This window comes from Marmota flaviventris, chromosome 10 (assembly GCF_047511675.1).
Source record: "Marmota flaviventris isolate mMarFla1 chromosome 10, mMarFla1.hap1, whole genome shotgun sequence".
Taxonomy (NCBI): Eukaryota; Metazoa; Chordata; class Mammalia; order Rodentia; family Sciuridae; genus Marmota; species Marmota flaviventris.
This window is the reverse complement of record NC_092507.1, coordinates 64,591,262-64,612,004: the sequence shown is the minus strand read 5'-3', so window position 1 is coordinate 64,612,004 and position 20,743 is coordinate 64,591,262. Positions and strand designations below refer to the sequence as shown.

At 37.7% G+C, this 20,743-nt stretch overlaps 1 protein-coding gene across 5 annotated transcripts in view; it reads left to right on the top strand.

Annotated features, from left to right (window-relative positions):
* Usp33 (ubiquitin specific peptidase 33) overlaps positions 1-20,743 on the top strand; it is a 63,113-nt gene that overhangs the window by 2,834 nt on the left and 39,536 nt on the right. For 2 of the 5 annotated variants that reach the window (XM_034636515.2, XM_071617957.1), the window contains exon 1: positions 8,873-9,013. The exons of 1 other annotated variant lie outside the window; for it this stretch is intronic. The gene's annotated coding sequence lies outside the window, so the exon portion shown is untranslated. Of the gene's footprint in view, positions 1-8,872; positions 9,072-20,743 lie in introns of those variants that run through there. 2 more of the 5 variants (XM_071617956.1, XM_071617954.1) reach the window with 1 other exon arrangement.

Below are 20,743 nucleotides of genomic sequence, written 5' to 3'. Positions count from 1 at the left end.
TGGGTTCGATCCTTAACACCACATAAAATAAAATAAAGGCATTCTGTCCATCTACAACTAAAAAAAAAAAAAAAAAAAGTGGAAACAACCCAAAGTGTCCATTAAGTGATGAACATGTTATAGTCACATAATGAAATATTATTTGGCCATGAAAATGAATCATATACTGATAAATAAATGCTATAAAGTGAACAAGGTTAGAAAATATTATGCTAAATAAGTTAGTCATAAAAGACCACATACAATATGATTCTACTTACAGGAAATTTCCACACTTGGGAAATTCACAGACATGAAGTAAATCTGTGGCCGTTTAGGGCTGGGAAGATAGGGAGAAATGGAAGTGACTGTTAAAGGGCGCAGAACTTTTGGGGGAGTGGTGAAAATGTTTCTGGTGATGGTTACACAAATCTGAATACACTGAAAACAATTGAATTCACTTTAAATCAGTGAACTGTATGTGAATTATATCTCAAGTAAGCTGTTGCCAAAACAAATTATTACTTCTTCCTTTCCTCCTCTCTTCTTCTCTTCACTTGTAACCTCAGCAACTTGGGAGGCTGAGGCAGGAGGATCACCTATTAGAGGCCTGCCTTAGCAAGTTCAGGGCCAGCTTCAGCAATTTAGGGAGACCCTGTCTCAAAATTAAAAAAAATATAAAAGGCTGAGGACATGGCCAGTAATAAAGCACCCTTGAGTTTAAATTACTGCCAAAAAGTGTAAAAGCTGGAGATCTAAGGCCAGAAAATTTTCTAGACCATGATTCACTGCACTGTCTCAGCATTTGTGAAAATGCTATGCTACTCCAATAAGAGCCATTGTGTTATACTGGGGGGTATTTATATACTAGTGTAAAATAAATAATACACAATGTATGCATTTTTCTAGTAAGAGTAAAGGTATATGTGTTTTCTCAGAAGTTACTTTAATATAAATAATAAAATTTAAGTTAAACTACATGGAAATAAGAGTTCATGTTTTGCATTTCAAAAAAAAATCCTATGACACCACAGAAGTCTAGAAAACTATGTGCCATTGCTAAATTCAGTTTGAAAGCTGGGCAAGATGGCTTCACCTTTAGTTCCAGCTACTTAGGAGACTGAGGCAGGAAGATCTCTTGAGTCCAGGCATTTGGGGCCAACATGAGCAACATAGCAAGATTCTGCCTCACATAAAAAGTAAATAAATATAAATTATTTATGTGTTACGTAAATATATTTGGTTTGAAAAAGTTGCATCTTCTATGTATTTAAATAAAGGAAATTTAGAAAAAGGCAAGACAATTACTATTTCTTCAAATTAGAACATATATCTTGTTTTTTTTAATTGGTACATTATAATTATACATATTGATGTGATTTCTTGTTACATATTCATACATGCACATAATATAACAATATAATTTGACCAATATTACTTCCCAGCATTTCCCTCCTCCCTCCCTGCCTCCAACCACTTTTTAATTTCTATTTCTATTTATTTATTTTTATTTTTGGTATTGGGGATTATATCCACAAGTATATAACCATTGAGCCACATCCCAGCCCTTTTTTATATTTTATTTAGCAATAGGGTCTCACTGAGCTATTTAGGGACTCCCTATATTGCTGAAGCTGGCTTTGAACTCAATCCTCCTGACTCAGCCACTGGAGCCACTGGGATTACAAGCGTGTGCCATCATACCTGGCTTTGTTTTTTATTTTGAGACGCTAAGTTGCTGAGGCTGGGCCCAAACTTGCTAAGACTGGCCTCCTTCTTGTGGTTCTTTTGCCGCAGCCTCCCACGTTGCTGGGGTTACAGGTGTGAGCCACTACTCTCGGCTGGAAATATTTCTTAATTTCTTTATATTGGAAAATATAAAGAAATTAAGAAATATTTGTCTTCTTTTAAAAATAAGATTATCAATTTGTTTATCTCCTACCTTGTATCGTGTACTATGCTGAATGCTGGAAATACTAGAATTAGTAAGGAAAATCCCTGCTCACAGTTTGGTTCAGGACATGGAAAAGTACAGAATAATGACATTACAATGTATTGCATAACCAGCAGTAATCACATCACTAGAGAATATGTTAAGGAATACAATCAAAAGGAAAAGCTTACACAGACTGGAGAAGCCTCAAAAGCCTTCTCCTAGGAGACGTCCATTAAATGATGAGACGTCAATTAAATGAGTTCACTTTTAAGAGAGGGCAATTTCAACACTTATTGTTGTTTGTATTCTTGATAACTGCCATTCTGGTGTGAGAAATTTTAGAGTAGTTTTGATTTGCATTTCTCTAATTACTAGAGATGTTGAACAATTTTTCATATATTTGTTGATGGATTGTATATCTTCTTCTGAGAAGTGTCTGTTCAGCTCCTTAGTCCATTTATTGATTGGGTTGTTTGTTTTTTTGGTGGTAAATTTTCTGAGTTCTTTATATATCCCAGAGATTAGTGCTCTACTTGACGTGTGTGTGACAAAAATTTGCTTCCAAGCTTAAAAAAAATTAGCCTCAGTTACAGCAATGATTCTCACTGATTTTGCTTCCTGGGGGACGTTTCATAATGTTTAGAGACATTTGTGTTTGTGTGACAAACACAAATGGGAGGAAGTGCTTCTAGCAAGTAGTGCGCAAAGACCAAAATGCTGTGAAACATTCAGATCCTACAAGGCATAGGAACCACCCCCAGCAGCAAAGATTTCTTTGATGCAGAATATCAACAGTGTAATTTTTTAGAAACCCTGAGCTACAGAACCCAAACCATTATTCTAAAAGTGAACAGATGGTAACAGATTCTTGGCAGGGGCCTCAAATGTCAATGCCAAATGCTTCTACATCCAAATTAAGCTACCACTATGTGGTAGTTTATGGGGGTGAAAAAAGTTGGTGCTTCTCCCTCATCTCAAACCGTCTCCAAAAGGCTTCAAGAGGACCATTTGGAAAGGATGACACATATCCATTAGAATCTTAGCAAATGAAACCTAATAATTGGCTCATATTTGAAAAGTCTTATGTCAAGAGACCAAAGCTTCTGAGCAGAAAATGCTCACAGGACTGATTAGGAATAGCCCACGCTTCATATATGTAGTGTGAGATACATATCTTCATTTAAAGTAGACAAAGTGAGGGCCCCATGTAAGAGACCCCATTCAGGTGGGTCCTCTTAAACAAGGCTGTTGACCTGAGGGATGTAGCTTCACTGGAGAGTGCTTGCCTAGCAAGCCTAGAGTTCTGGGTTTCATCCCAGTATCATAAGAAAAAAGGGATGGGTCCCCAAGAACCAGAGGACTGAAATGTATGTCTTCAGTGGCCCCTCAGAAGGATAAATCACTGAGCCTCAACTTCACAAGAAAAAGCATCTTCTTAAGACAGCTGTACTCAGAGGGAAGTGACACCAAGCTAAAAAAAACTACTCCCGTCCAGAAAGATTCTTTCTGTTCTTGACTTCTCCCACCCTGGATGGGCACAAAATGAAAAGCTAGGCTTGGCGCAGTGGCACATGTCTGTCATCCTAGTGGCTCGGGAGGCTGAGGCAGAAAGATCGCGAGTCAATGGTGAGATGCTAAGCAACTGAGTGAGACCCTGTCTCTAAATAAAATACAAAATAGGGCTGGGGATGTGGCTCAGTGGTTAGAGAGCCTCCAAGTTCAAACCCAGGTACTAAAAAAGAAAAAGAAAAAAAAAAAGGAAAAGCAAAGCTGGTCAGCCAGGGAGAGCGGGAGGAGCAGCAGAGAATTTTTGAGTTTTGTAAGTCTGGGATTTTTTTTTTTTTTTTTTTTGGTCGGGGAATACCAGGGATTGAGCTCAGATACTCAACTACTGAGCCACATCCCATCCCAGCCCTATTTTGTATTTTATTTAGAGACAGGGTTTCACTGAGTTGCTTAGCACCTCACTTTTGCTGAGGCTGGCTTTGAACTCTCAATCTTCCTGCCTCAGCCTCCTGAGCCTCTGGGATTACAGGCATGCGCTACCAGGCCTGGCAAGTCTGGGAATTTTGACATGGTACCAGTCAGGTTTTTTTGTTTGTTTGTTTGCCACATCCTCAGCTCTTTTTTGTTTTTTTTTTAATTTGGGCTAGGATCTTGCTAAGTTGCTTAGTGCCTCTCTAAGTTGCTAAGGCTGGCTTTGAACTTGTGATCCTCCTGCCTCAGCCTCCTGAGTCACTGGGATTACAGGCATACACAACCGTGCCCAGCTAGACAGGGTTTTTTAATACTAGGGTTTTAAATTTTTGAATAAATTACTGGAGGACTTTTCATTATATGAGACTAATTGGAAAAGCTAAAGTTTTTGCCTAAGATTTTGTCCTAGGAGTACAGAGAGATTTTCAGAGATTTTTGGGGACCACAGTAAGAAAGAAGAAAGTTGTTTTTTGTTTGCCCCCATAAAACCTATCTTGTTTAGCAACTAAAGAAAAATAAATAGTTTATCTGGCACTTATAACCAAAAAACATGTTATAAGGAGTCAGTTTAAATTTAGTTCAAAATAGCACATCAAGGAATGTGACCAATTCCTTCTTGCCCTACTCTTCCCCAGGGATATTGTCATTTACCACCTTGAGAGGGCAAAACCACCCCTATTTGAGATATTTGAGTGCTTTCATGGTAGACTCTCGTGCTATTGTGGATAAACAAATAATGACTGTTCTCATTGAACTTAAGTTCAAATAGGCAAAAAACTAAGCATACAAAAAAAAAACCCTTAAAATACTTAAATATTATAATAAATGATCTGAAGGAAACAAACAGGATGCTAAGATGGGAACAATGAAGTGAATAGAACTATGTTAAACAGGAAATATTAGGTAGGAATGAGCCAGGAAGTAAATGAAGGAAAGGGAATGGGAGTACCTGGAAAAGTATACCTGACTCAGGAATGGCATTTGTATAAGCTTATGAAGTCTCAGGTACATGAACATCAAAATGTATATTTTTGCTGGCAGAGGGGCACATGCCTATAGTCCCAGCTACTCAGGAAGCTGAGGCAGAAGGATCCCTTGAGCTCAGGAGTTTGAGGCCAGCCTGGGCCACATAGCAAGATCCTATCCCTTCTTTTTCTTGGTGGTTCTGGAGATCAAACTCAGGGCTTGCACAATCTAAGCATATTACCACCAAGTGACACCCCAGCCCCCTTTTGCCTCCCCTTAAAAGTATGTTTTTTGCATTGTTGTTATAAATTGTCATTACTCAGTTGCAAAAATGAGAAGGCATTTGTTTTGAAATGAGCATTCAATTATATTCCTTCCACCCTCCCTCTTTCTAACCTTCGTTTTCTCCTCCTTGTCTTCCTGTCATTTCTTTTTTCCCCCCTCCTTGCATTAACAGAGACTTCAGTATCGGGTCTTATGCATAACTTTAGGTCATACAATTCATATTGTATTCTCCACAAATGGCTCCTCTGGAATTCCACTTCAGAACCAGTGTAACACAACTGAGCATCTACACTGTGGGATATGTAATATTTTTTCTCTCAAGAGGAGATTTTGTTAATTGGTTTATTTCTCAAAATGGCCCCTCAAGAATTCCACTACAGAATCAGTGTGACTCAGCTGAATATGCACATGATGGAATGAATGCTTTCTTCTCTCAGAGAGAGCAGCTGAATGGTTTAATTCCCATTGAGAGTGCGCTCCCTTATAATCTATCAAGAGATATCGTTTGAGCCTGTCATGATGGCACATGCCTCTAATCCTAGCTACTGGGGAGGCAGAGGAAGGAGTATCATGAATTTGAGGCCAGCCTGGGCAGCTTAATGAAACCCTATCTCAAAATTAATTAATTAATTAATTAAATGGGCTGAGGATGTAACTCAGAAGTAGAATGTTCCTGGATTCAAACCTCAGTACTCCGTAAACACACACACACACACACACACACACACAAAAAAATATATATACATATATACATACATTTATACTATTTGAAGAAGGGTAAAGAATTAAGAATTCTGGAGAATGATAAAAGATTAAAATGTAAATACCCAGGCATGAAGTGAGATTGTGGGAATCTGTGGAAGATAAAATTGGCAGAAGTATTGAATTATGTCAGAGTGCATTTGCTTCATGAAGACCATTCCCTTGCAAGGACTTGACATGGTGTCCTTATGAGAGATATTTGCCTATTCTCACCTAGGCACCATTCATATCTGCTTTGAATGGATACATCATTTGCCTTCCCTGAATAGTGCCCTGGAACCCCTCTAGGACAGGTAAGCTATAAAGGACCTTAGTTACTAAGCAGGGTTGTGGGGGGATTTGGGGGCTTAATTGAATATGCTAGAACACTGTAAGATGAGCATATCATAATAAATTTTCAATGCAGGAATTTTGGGAGAGGTGACTTTGCTTGTTTTTCTGTTTGGTTATCTGTCTTTTTCTTTTCCCTTCCTTCCTTCTTTTTTGTGGCATTGGAGATTGAATTCTTGAACTCTGGAACTTTAGCATGAAGCAACACCCCCACCTTTTTGTATTTTTTCTTTTGAGATTGGGTCTCATGAAGTTGCTGAACCTGTCGTAGAACTTGCAAAAGTCCTTTCTCAGCTTCCCGAGCGACTGGAATTGCAGACATGGGCCACTGTACCTGGTGGTTAGATTTGAGGAAATACAATACATTTATGTATATGCATCTTATCAATTATATGTATTTCAAATAACTTCCATTTGCTGATTTGACTTTCCATATCTTAGGCATATCTTTTGAGACAGAAATAAGTTTTTATTTGACTAAACCTATAAAACTAATTTAAACATAATTTACTTAATGATGAAATCATTTCCACACCCCATTTTTCAAACTTTTTTTCAACACTCAGATCTTTCAAATGCACTTATGTCCCAGTCATTTAAAAAATATCTGTTTTACTTTGAAGACATTAATTTTTTTTTGTTAGGTAGCACATTACAAAAATCAATAGTTATCACAGTAAAAGTCAGAAGATTTACTACACTTTTTTTTTGTGTGTGTGTGTGTGTGTGTGGTGCTGAGGATTGAACCCAGGGCCTTGTGCATGTGAGGTAAGCACTCTACCAACTGAATTATAGTCCCAGCCCAACACTTATTTTTTTTTTTTTTTTTAGTACCAGGGATTGAACTCAGGGGCACTCAACCACTGAGCCACATTCCCAGCTCTTGTCTTTTGTATACTGCTAGGGTCTCACGGAGTTGCTTAGTGCCTCACTTTTTGCTGAGGCTGGCTTTGAACCCTCGATCCTACTGCTTCAGCTTCCCCAGCCTCTGGGATTACAGACATGTGCCCACCCGGTTTAGAACACTTGTTTTTATTTGAATAAACCTATAAAACTAATTTAAATTAAGCCAGGCATCATGGTGTAATCCCAGTGATTTTGGAGGCTGAGGCTAGCTAGCCTCAGCAACTAAGCAAGGCCCTAAGCAACTTAGATCCAGTCTCACAATAAAAAATAAAAAGGGCTGGGAATGTGGCTCAAAGATAAAGCACCTCTGGGTTCAATCTCCAGTACTGGGAAAGATAAAAGAAATTAAAAAAAAAAAAAGAAAAAAGAGAAACTCTTTTAAATCAGAGAATTTTTCAAGACTTTGCCTCCCAAAACATTTGGAACAAGTGATTTTTTTTTGCGGGGGGGGGGGGGGGGGGACTAGGGATTGAACTCAGGGGTACCCAGCCACTGAGCTACATTCCCAGCCTTATCTTTTTTTTATTTTGTTTAGAGACAGGGTCTTACTGAGTTGCTGAGGCCGGTTTTGAACTTGTGATTCTCCTGTCTTGGCCTCTGGAGCCACTGGGATTACAGACATGAGCCACCTCATTAGGCTTCAGAACAAGTGATTTTTATGATTCTTCCCTTATCTCCTCACAGAACAGTATATATACATATTATAAACAACTAGATGTTTAATAAAATAAAAATTAACCACCATATTGCTGACATCCTGTAGCATGTAAAATGCAGTATTTTGAAACACAGTGAAGATAAAGGAAAAGTGGCAGTACCATGTTCCAAATTGTGAAACTTGTATTCCCTCTCAATGAACCTAGGATAGGTAATCATTTGTGGTAAGAATAAAGGCCTACTGTCAAGCCCTATGTAGAATTTCGCATGATCATTTCTTTTTTCCATTTTTTTTACTATAAAATAAATATAAGTAGAAATTTCCATATTTTCTCCCTTCTCCTGAAGAATACCGAATGTCTTACACAACACTTGAGTACATGCTCCCAGGTAGAGATCAAAGAGTTAGAGGTAATCAGACAGACTGAAGCTGGCAATTTTAACAACTTTTGTTAATTTAATGGTTTTTATTCACATATTCAAAGATCAATCGAAATAATTTTAACAGTTACATAAGTAGAAGGCAAGTCTCCTCCAAAGCTCTAGACACTAAGCAAATACTAAGGTTTTAATGAATATTTCATTTGATCTTGATTGGCCTAGGGAAAAATGGTAGAGATGAATTTCTTCTTTGCATATGTGTAAAAAGAGAAATACAGTTGCTTCCAGAGAATCTAAGTCCGAAAGAAGTTAGGAGAAGAAATAGGAGAGGAGGGAATACAGCCGAATTGAGGTAAGTCTAAAATTTCTTTGTATGAGGTCGCAAACCTCAGGTCATTCAGTGGTCAATCTTAATGCTGATTCTGTAATGCATTAAGACAAGGCTTAATGATAGTGTAGTGTAACTGTAAAAGAGCGGGAGAATATGTATAAAAAAACGAAAAATGCTCCACGACTTAAAATACTGCACAATATGTACAGCTGGCTGCCCCTGAAGCTGGAGGCAAGGGCAGGCCTGGGTCTCTGCACCTGGGCCTGGCTCCACGGCCCCGCCCCTCGGCCGGCTCTCCGCACAGCCCCGCCCTGCCCGCTCGAGACGCCCGAGACGCCTGCGGCGGCCGCAGAGACACCGGAAGAAGCTGCGGCTGCTGCGGGAAGTGGCCGGCTCGGAAGGCGGGGACCCTGCGGGCAACGCTGCGGAGCCGTTTTCTGGCCCTCTTGACACGACATCGCTTCTCTCCGAAGACGGGGGGAGGAATAGAGGCATTTGCAGAGGTGCGGCCACAGGCCACTGTTGGCTGTGCTGGCGGGGCCCGCGGGAAAGGCCGCGGAGGTGAGCGCGGCGCTGTCTGGGAGGGGCGCGGGCTCCTAGGGCTCCTCGCCTGCTTCCAGGGCCGGGCTCGGTTCTCGCTCCCGCGCGCCGGGTCTGTGTCCACTATAGCGGCCTCCTTTTCTTGGTCAGGGGTAGAGGTATGCTCTCGGGGTAAGGCTTCGGCCCTTCTATACTGTGCGTTGCAGAAATAACCTGGTGGCCCCTCCACCAGGGGTTGGCGGCGCTCGAGAACCGGTAGTTAATTTGAGAGAGGGTCCCCAGGGGGCGCTCCCTTGGAAGCTGGAGGCGGGAGGGGTGAGGTGGGCAGTGGAGAGGGTCTCTGTTCCTTTGCTGGCTTTCCCCACCTGGCGGCGAGCCCCTCCCAATGGGCGCGGGCCATTGAAAGCCCCGCAGCGCGCCGGTTCCAGTTCTGGGTTTCGTTTTGCGGCGCTATTGGGGCGGCCAGACCCGTTTGGGCGGCCCCGTTATTCATTGTTGAAGGAGAAAACCGAAGTGTCACCGTCCCTGGAATTTTTCTTAGATCGTGTTTTGTTTGGGTCAAGTCCAGTCTTACCGTCTGTCCATCAGCAGCTTTTGTTTGGAGCAAATTTCCATAATGTTTGATTTCCCACGCTTTTAAATATTTCTGAAATAACAAAAACACTCTTTCGCACTCAAATATTTTGGGGACTTTCCGCTTTCATATAATCAGCATTAAAAATTGAGCTGGAGGGTGAAATCTTGGCAAGAGCAGAGAATTAAAAGATGAATTTTACTACAGGAATTTCTAGATTTTTGCATAATAGAAATGCGGAATTATAGAATTTTTCAATTCATCGTATTTTTTTTTCTTAAAGGAAGCTGTCTTACAAAAAGTAATGAGGCTGGCCTCTTTCCATTTCTGATCGAGATGGCATAACTGTATCATCTCGAAGGTCTGACCAAATCATGTTCGTAGCGGGCTATTTAATTTGAACCCAATATAAATATTGTTAGTGATTTCATGCTGTTACTGTAAATAAGGGAAGAATTGGAATCTTATTGAAAAAATGATAATTTTAAGAAAAAGTAAGTTACACTATGCTGGGAATTTTATGTTATTTCATTTACTTTGTCAGGATTGAATAAAAAGACAAGGCAGGAGGATTTGCAAGTTTGAGGTCCAGCTGCAACAACTTGTCCAGTTTGTGTCTCAGAAAATAAAAGGAACTGGGAATGTAATTCAGTACCCCTGTGTTCAATCCCCAGTACCACAAAAGGGGGAAGAAAGAGTACAAAAAGTATTCCTGGATTAAAATATTTGACTTGTGTGCCAGAGGTGTGCTATAGTTATGATTGCTTCTTGTTTTTGATCTAGTTTATTGTCAACTTTCAGTTTTGTGTGTTTTTTAGCTCTTTTTAAAAATTTTTCTATATAATTTATCAATAAACAAATATTTTTACATAACTGCAGTTCAGTGGAATTAGATGGTAATAAATAGGTGATTTAAAAATAGTGTTATGGAAATGATAGTTCTTATATTTTGTATTACTACTAGAATTTTCAGTGACCTTTCACTTGCACAGTCTTATTTGATCATGCCAATCTTCCGAAGAATGTTAAGAAATAGTCTTTCCCCATGTCAGAAGCATTTCAAGATTGTGTAAGGATCAGAATTTCTTTTAAGCCTGAAATAATGTTGCCAAAGCAGCTGCCTTGATGTAAATTGGAATTCAAATAGTTTAAGATTGGAGCACTGTGACTGACCTATCACATAAAACAGACTGCGGGAAAATGAACTCTGTAATATGCTGAAAAGTTTTTGGTGAGAAATGTGAAATGTCTTTTATTTATTTTTTTAAAGAAAGGAATGAGTAACAGCTCTATTTTATTAAAACTTTAAAAAATCTACATGTGATTGCAGGAGCATTTTAATAAGTAGGAAAGTTCCAAAAAGAGCCTGAGATAAGTGCTGTTGGTTTAATTATCTATAAGAAGATACTTGGATTTATGTGCAATATAGTGTGTGTGTGTGTGTGTGTGTGTGTGTGTGTGTGTGAGAATGTATATATGACAATTAGTATTATGTGCAATATAGTGTGTGTATATATATACACATACATACATTTATATATATAAATGAGAATTGGTATTTTAAGAATACTTAAATACTAGTGGTATTTAAGAAATAACACATATATCAAAATAAATGTTGCATTTAAATGTTATTTTAAAAGACTTGAGTAGGTCACTGGGCACACATCTGTAATCCCAGCTACTTGGGAGGTTGAAGCAGAAGGATCACAAGTTCAAGATCAGCCTCAGAAATTTAGTAAGGCTGTCTCAAAATAGAAAGGGTTGGGGATATAGCTTAATGGTGGAGTGCTTGCCTAGTTTCCACGATGCCCTGGGTTCAGTCTGGCCAAAACAAAACATAACAACAACAACAACAACAAAAAAAGACAACTAAGTAATTGGTCAGTAATTGAGTCTGAGGGCAAAGCCCTTTGAAAAATAATAAAGAGTGGAACATGGTTTCTGTACTCCAAGATCTTGTACTCAAGCAAAGTAGTTTGTTTTTATACAACTGCAGTAAGTGCCTTATTGGTAATTATAAAAATTCTTGAGAATTTGGGTGAGGGACACAATTACATGTGATTGGGCCTTGGTGGAAATAGTAATATTTGAGGTGAATGAGGTGTTTTTTTTTTTTTTCCCCTTTTTCATGGTGCTGGGAATTGAACTCAAGGGCCTCACACATGCTAGGAAAGCTCTCTACCACTGAGCTACACATTACCAGCATGATGAGCTTTGAAAGGTTTTGGACAGGTGAACATTGGAGGGTGGTTTTTTTGTTTGTTTGCTGGCCCTCACCATCCCCATACCAATGACCTAGAGGACATTTCAAGTATGAATGCTTAATGGGTTTTTATAAGTCATATTTGTGAAAAGATCAGAATAACGGTTTGGTTGATAATAATTTATGATTTATGTAAGTAATAGGAATTAAACTAAGAAGAACTTCTTTCAAGGTATTTGACCAGAAGAGATGTGATCCACATGATGCAGAATGAGCTGTAATTAGGAGAAGATAGACTAAAAGATTTGTTGGGTGGCTTCAGGTTAAGATAATCTTGACACTGTCAATTTTTTTTTTTAAATTGACATGTATTCATTGTATATATTGTTGGGAATTAATACATGCATATAACAGACAGCATCACTTTTGGGACTTCTCTGAAGCATAGATTGAACTCAGACCTTAAGATGACAATATGGATATAGATGAGATGCCAGAAAGTGTAAATGAGGGAATAAGGTCAGAAAAGGGAAAAAAGCCAATAATGAATGGATAACCAAGGGCATAAAACTATGGAGACTTTTGTGTAACTGCCTCAGAATTATCTTGCCAATGGCATGGGGCCTTGCTGTTTTTCTACCTACCCTCAGTCGTTACTGATTGAGAGTGCCCCTGAAATACTCCCTGCATATCCCAGTTGATCTGGTTAGAACTAAGCAAGCTTTTAAGGTGCTGGAGAACTGAGGAGAGAAGCAGAGAAATGGTTGAGGTAGGAGGCTGTTTGTGCTCCTAGAAACTTCCCAAACAAGTTACAATTGAAAACTGAGGTAAGTTGGAAGGATATGGGGCCAGGTAGCAACTCTGTCTATTAACAGGCATTCTTTTGAATAATCCAGCTGTGAAATGAAAGCCTGAATTTAGCTTATGTTCTAGAAGTGTGGGCTGTGAAGTGGTGAAAAACAGTAGAATTTGGTAACTGACAGTAAGCAGGGAATCATAAGATGGTACTGAGGTTTGAAAGTTAGATAGCTTGTGATAGAGAACTGACGTCAAATTAGTTATGTCAGAAGAACAAAAGAATTGCAGGGTGTTGAGGATAGTAGCAATAGAGTGTAGATGGCTTCTCAAAAGATAATAGGATAGAGAATAGAACAATGCTGGCACTCCTGCTCCACTTTTTTTGTCGGGTTGTGTGTGTGTGTGTGTGTGCGTGTGCGCGCTTGCTGAGGATGGAACCCAGGGCCTTGCACATCCTATGCAAGAGCTCTATCACTGAGCTATTTTTCAAGCCCCCTTTCCGCCAGATTTTATAATGCTTAGCCCATACTTAATTGTAAGCTTTTGTTGAATTAGTCTCTTTGCAGGGCTTGGCACAGTCCTTAAATACAGTATATGGTGAAAATATGGGACCGAATGTAACACGAAATAGTTTTTAATTGTTTATAAAATTATGAAAGAGAATTTGAACTTGGAATTATCCTGCCTTAACTTCACTAGTTGGTACCACACCTGGGTTGACAAACTTTTTCTTCAAGTAGTTTTCACTTGAATATGGTTGATTGCATTTGTTTTTCCATGTTCCTACATAGCATACATAAGTATTTTTAATGACTATCCCTTAATGCCAGTGTACTCTTTCTTATTAACCCTCTATCTTACTCAGAAGTGAGACTTGGGATGGAAGTTAACATAATCTTATTTGAGCCTCTTATTAGAACTCTGTTGTATTCATATTTTCTCTTTCTGAGGTTTGTCATGATTATTTAGATAATATTAGAATTGGCCATGCTTTGTCATTCATTGAACAGATTTTTTTTCTTTGTAGGAAATGCTAATTGAGATTTATAAATCTCAAGGGATTTTATTTCTTGTAAGTTTTGCCGTATTGCAGCTATGTTTTAGGATGATTAATGTGGCACTGTTAATATTAGATTATAAAAACAAAAGATTAGATTCTAGAACAGGTAGGTTGTAGGTAAAGAATCAGCTAATCAACAATGTAGTTTTCTTAATAAAGCTCTCATTAATTAGACTATTGAGGACCAATGACACATCTTTCTAGAAAGAGGGAAATAAATTATTACTGAATTTCTTTGTTATGGTTTGAGTGAAAAGAATGATTGGGTAAAAATTTTAGGACTGTTTGTGAGACTGTAATCTTCTCATTCTACAAAAATGTTTAAAGAACAAGAAACATGGTTCTTTAAGATGTTTGTTAACTTCAATCTTCAATGCCTATTACTGAAAAAAAAGCTTGTCAGCAGATTTCATAGGTTAAAATGTCTCCACAAATACTTACTGTGGTTTGATTCAAAATGAAATATGTTTTTCTACTTGTTATTACACTCTTCACTGATAATCAGTTTTTTTTTTTTTTTGGCTTACCTTTATTGGATAGCAGTTTTATTCTATGATAATTATGGAAAGATGAGTCATTGTATTCTTGCTATTAATATAATTTTGAAGTATAATATTCAAAATGTTCTTCTATACCCTTGAACTAGTTAAATTAGTTGGAACTGTTAGAATCAGTCTAAGCTAAAACTATTGATAAATCAATTTTTCTATAATCACAGAATCTTGAGTTTTTATTGTAAAATGCTGTTCATGAAACATTTATGACAGTTGATTGTCTAACCTGTGCAACAATTATGGAGAACAACTTGCTTCTTTGAAAATTTATCTATATCGGAATCAAAATTTTCACAATTGATTGGATTTACAGAAAAGAAAGACTTCCTCTTTGGTGATAATGTTCAAATAATTAGGACACATGTATCAAGTTCTGCAATTTTTTTTTTTTGTGTGTGTGTGTGTTCACTTCCTTGCTTTCATTTGTTCCTTATAATAGTTATCATTTATTTATTAAATACTATTATCATTCTCTTTTAAGCCCTTTATAAGTGCTAAGATATAATGAATGCACTTAAACCAGCTATCCACTTTATTCTAAAACATTTTCTGCTGATAATTAAGTAAGAATTTCTCTCTCTCTTTTTTTTTTTTGCGGTGCTGGAGATTGAACCCAGGGCCTTGAGTATACAAGGCAAGTGCTTTACCACTGAGCTACATCCCTAGCCCTTGAGTAAGAATTTCATTGTTTCATATATCTTTTATGATCTAGAATCCAAATACTTGAATCCCTTTTTTGTGGACTCATTTTATTTTTAATTTTTAACTTTTTTGGTACTGTGGATTGAATGCAGGGGCGCACTGTCACTGAGCTACAATCCCCAGATCTTTTTATTTTGAGATGGGGTCTGACCTTGAATTTGAAGTCTTCCTACTTCCTCCTTTTGAATGACTCGGATTATAGGAGTGTGCCATTGTGCCCAGTTTAAAGCCTTACTTTACATGGTAGTTTTTTTTTTTTTTTTTGGTACTAGGGATTGAACTCAAGCACTCTCTACAACTAAGTTACATCCTTAGCCCCTCATTTTTTGTTTTGAGACAGGGTCTTGCTAAATTGCTTAGGCTGGTCTTGAACTTGTGATCCTTCTATCTCAACCTTCTGAGGATTACAGGCATGTGTCACCTTGTCAATTTAGCTTGTTTTCGTAAATACTTTAGCAACTAATGTTTATGATTTTAAGCTTACAATCAGTTTTCAGTAGCCTGCTTTCTGTAACTTTAGTGATATTTTGGTTAAAAATATTGAATAGTTGTAGCTGGGCATAGTGGTCTGTGCCTATAGTTCCAACTACTTTGGAGGCTAAAGAAAGAGGATCACATGGACCCAGGAGTTTGGGGCCAGTCTGGGCAGCATAGCGAGATCCCATCTGAAAATAAACAACAAAAAAGGATTTAGCACTTCTGCCATATGCTAATAAAGACCTCTGCTGGATTTATATTAATCTTACCTATATCTATTAAATAGTTAATAGTCTTCCTGACATAATTTTTTTTCTCTGTCACATGAATTTGATTTTGATTTTGTGTTTATGTGTATTGTGGTGCTGGGAATTGAACCCAGGTCTCATAAGAGCTAGGCAAGTGCTCTACCAGTGAGCTATATACCCCCAGCCCTTGTGGAGACTGATTTTTTTTTTTTTTTAATGAATTACTTGAGTTTTTGGAAGAGACTAAGCCATGGAATGACTTAGTTTCTCAATATTAAAAGACTCTCAGTGGGTTACCATGCCTTTATGTATATCCAAAATATTAATAGCATGGGTCCCTGTGCTTTTCCTATATTAAAATTTTAGTATCTGGTTGTCTGCTATTATAGGATGGTAGAACAGAATTTCAGGATTGAGCCAGTTGTGGTGGTACCAGCCTGTAATCCCAGCTCCTCTAGAGGCTGAGGCAGGAGGATTAAAAGTTTAAGGCTGGTTTAGTGAGACTGTGTTTGATACTGTGGATTGAACGCAGGGACGCATTGTCACTGAGTCTCATAAAAAAAGGGACTGGGGATGTAGCTTAGTGGTAAATCTGGGGTTCAATCTTCAAGACCCTCCACACCCAAATTGTTTTTTTCCAAGACTGAAACTTGAAGATTTTAGCACTAGAATATTACCCTCCATTAAAAGCAGTATCTTCAGAAGTAGTTTTAAAGCTCCTTAAGTGCAGATGGGCAGTTGAGCCCCCAAAGCTGTATATTATAGAGCCAATGAATGCAATAATTTCCATCTGGAAAAAATTTCACTTGATATTTATTGTCACTGTTATGGATGAGAACTTCAATAATCCAGTTAGGATAGATAGAAAAAGCTATGTGAGGGCTGGGGCGGTAGCTCAGTGGCAGAGTACTTGCCTAGCATGTTTGAGGCACTGGGTTTGATCTTCAGCACCACGTAAAAATGAACAAATAAATGTATGTTGTCCATCTACAACTTCTAAAAATAAAAAAAAAATCTAAAAGAACTTTTTATCTAAAATTTATGTAAGATTGTAAAAGTAAGAACAGGTGAGGTACAGTGGCACATGCGTAATCCTAGCTACTTGGCTTAGACTGAGGCAGGACGATTGCAAGTTTGAGACTGGCCTCTGCAACTTAGACTCTGTCTCAAAATAGATAAATAAAAAAGAATGGTGATGGAGCTGAGTGGAAGAGGACCCCTGGGTTCAGTCTTCTATACCAAATTAAAACAAACAAACAAAAAAACCCTCCGTAAAATAAAAAACTAACATAAGGATAAAAATGAGATCAAATTATGGAAAAATCTTAATTTCCATGTAAATTTTGGATTTTCTTGTGCTTCCTTGGTGATTCCCAATCTGTGAGCCACAGGCTTGTATTTTTGAGGGAATCTGAGTTTTGTGGGATCTATGCTGTGGACTAAGATAGTTTTCACTGTTTTGATGTTTAGTATCTTAATACCTATCTCCCCTGACAATTGTGAGACTAGAATGAAAATAGATATGCCTTATTCTGTGTGAAGAATACATTCTTTTGATGTGTACTTTGAGAAGGAATTGAAGTAACTAAGAAATTTTGTCTTGTCCTGCTGAATCTAAGTACTTTCTTTCAATAAATCCTTGTCAAATATAAGAATCATTTTGTTAACATAGTGAATATACTTAATACAACTAGATAACTAAGGACCTTCTATTTTCATAGCATTGTATTTAATTATATGGAATACTATTTAGCCTTGCTACAAATTTGTTACCTTTTATTTACACGCACTGTAGCCTTGCTACAAATTTGTTACCTTTTATTTACACGCACTGATTCTCTTTCAATTCTCTTTAAGTAGCAGAATAAAGAGAACTTTAGCTTTTTTTTTTTAACTTGAAACTTAAAAAAAAATTATTCATCTTTTTGAAAGTTTCTTTTTAATTCACTGACCCTATTTCTTTCCTTTGAGACAGCATTCAGAGCATTATTTAGAAAGCAGTGAGAACAGTTCCATTTCACTGGCAAGCAGCAGAAGTTGTACTTAGAAGGAAATGAATAGTTGGGTTTTTGGTTTTTTTCTTATTTGAGATGGGTCTTGTTATATTGCTCAAACTGTCCTAAACTCCTGGGCTGGTGACCCTCTTGCCTCACCTTCTTGAATAACAGGAACAACAGGTGTACCAACCGTATACAACCCAACCACTATGCTATGCTTGAAAATGTTTGGTTTAAATGCTTTTTTTTGGGAAGTGGATTGAACCTAGGGCCACTTTACCACTGAATTAAGTAAATCCCCAGTCCTTTTTATTTTTATTTTGAGGTAGGTTCTCTATAAGTTGCTGAGGGTCTTTCTAAATTGCTGAAACTGGCTGCAAACTTGTGATCCTACTTGCCTCAGCTTCTCTAGTTGCTGGAATTCTAGGCATGAGCCACTTCATCTAGGTTGGTTTAAATACTTTTATTAATTAAGTGAAAAAGGGTTCAGTCCTCACCTTTAGAGATTAAGAAAACCAAAATTAGGATATGAGGATTAAAGATAAAACTATTTAATGGAATTGGAAGCAGAGCAAAAATAGTGGAAAGAATAAATCAATCCCAAACCTGGTTCTTTGCAAAGATCAAGGAACTAGGTAAACCTTTTAAAGAAGGGAAAAGAATGGAGTATAAATATGTAAGATTAGGAAGGAGGGAAATACCATATACTCTTCAAAAATATAGGAGAGATTAACAGAATCATTTTTTTCCAGATTTACTTGAGAATATACATGTAATGCTATGATCTCAAAAGTTATTTCAAGAGGAAATGGATGGTGGTATAGAAAAATATGAGTGAAATTTACCCAAAAGATTAAAAAACTTGAAATGATCAATTTCCATTGATGGATTGAAAAGATAATTAGAGACTGGTCCTTGAAAAAGGCATCGTAGCAGATGGTTTTACAGTTGAGTTTCATTTAACTTATGAAGAACACATCATCATAATAATGATGGCTACTCTCCACCATTGATGATGCAAAACTACCCAATGCATTCTGTGATAAAAATGCTACCAGAATAGGTAAATATCATTTATGTGTAGAAAGACAAAAATCTTTAAATACAATACTAGCCAATAGAATATAAGCATGAAGCAACAGATTAATAATACATTTTGACGCATAGGGTATATTGCATCAATGCAAGCATCGTTAAGTACGAAATCTGTTAATAAATAGGTCATATCAGCAAATGAAGCAAGTAATATATAGTGAGCTGTGAGTAGCTGTGGAGAGGGCATTTGATAAAGTTCATTAAGACTCCTCTCCCCCGCCCCCTGCACTTTTTTTGATGCTGCATAGCAAACCTAGGGCCTTGTGCATACTGAGCTACATTCCCAGCCCCATCAAGTCTCCACCCCCACCCCCCCGCCCCTTTTTGGTAGTGGGGTTTGAACTCCTGGTGCTTTACTGAGCTACATCCTGTTCCTTTTTTTTTTTTTTCATTCTTTTTTAATTATACATGACAGTAGACATTTTGATATAATTGTACAAGCATGGAACATGTCTTACTCTAATTAGGACCCCATTGTTATGGATGTACATAATGGTGGGATTCACTGTGGCCCAGTCCTTTTTATATTTTATTTTGAGACAGCATCCTCCTAAGTTGTTGGGAGTCTCACTAAATTGATGAGGCCTCTCAGGCCTCTCATTAAGTTGTTGAGGCTGATCTTGAATTTAGGATCTTCCTTCCCTGCCTTAGCCTCCCTGGTCCTTGGGATTAGAATCACTGAAATTAGATTTGCTGGGATTACCACTGCACCCCTGCCTAAAAACATTTCTAACTAAATGGACAAGGAAGTGATAGCAAGTATCTTAAACATCAGAACCATTAAAAATGGGAAATTGGTGGGGATGTCCATGATCATTTTTGTATTCTGTGTTGTATTACCAGTTCTAGTAAATGCATTAAAATGCCAAATTAAATAATTGGTATCAATATTGGGAAATAAAAGGCAAAATTTATATTTTCTAGTATATTCAGAGAATAGTCAAGGAAACTAAAAGGGAATAGTGAGGAGGTATATTTTGTAACTATAAAATATCAAAATAATGTCTATAGCCTCTGTACTCAGATTATTATCCTATTAACAGATAGTGGAACAAAATAGATTCTGGAAACTCATTGTAAGCAAACAATAAAGAATAAAGGTAGTGTCTTTATTTTTTATTTTTGTGATACTGGGGATTGAACCTGGGGCCTCTGAGCTACATCCTCTAAGCTCTTTATTTTATTGAATTTATTTTTATTTTTTTGAAGAGAAATCCACAGACAAGGATGAGTGAGTGAGTAGGATTTATTCAAGTGTAAATAGAAACAGAACTCTTTCAGGGCTAGAGGGGACCTGATAGGGCCCCTTTTTTTAATTTTATTTTGAGACAGGGTCTTGCTAAGTTGCCAAGCTTGCACTTGTGATTCTCCTGCCCCTGGAATACCTGGAATTATAGTTGTGCACCACCACACCTAGCAGCACATTCTTTTCAATGTGACTTTGGGCAAACTGTATAAGTACAAGCAAAAGAATAAAATTGGGGTCCTACCCTGTACAAAAACTAACTCAGATATTTTAAAGATTTAAACATAAAGAGTTAAAGCTATAAAACTCTTAGAAGAAAACATGGAGGGATAGCCAGGTACAGTGATACATGTCCATAATCCCAGCAGCTGGGAGGCTGAGGCAGGAGGATTGTGAGTTCAAAGCCAGCCTCAGCTACTTAGCGAGGCCCTAAGCAACTCAGCGAGACTCTGCCTCTAAATTTAAAAAAAAAAAAAATGGGCTTGGGATTTAGCTCAGTTGGTAGAGTGCTTGCCTCACATGCACATGGCCCTGGGTTCAATCTTCAGCACCACCAAAAAAAAAAAAAAAAAAAAAAAAATGGGAATGGGTGTGGGGAGGTGCTGAGGATGTGGCTCAGTGGTTAAGCACCCCTGGAATCAATCTCTGATAACAAAAAAACAAACAAACAACTAAAGAAACCATGGGGGCGATACTTGGATTTGGCAATGATTTGTTGGATATGTCACCAGAAGCA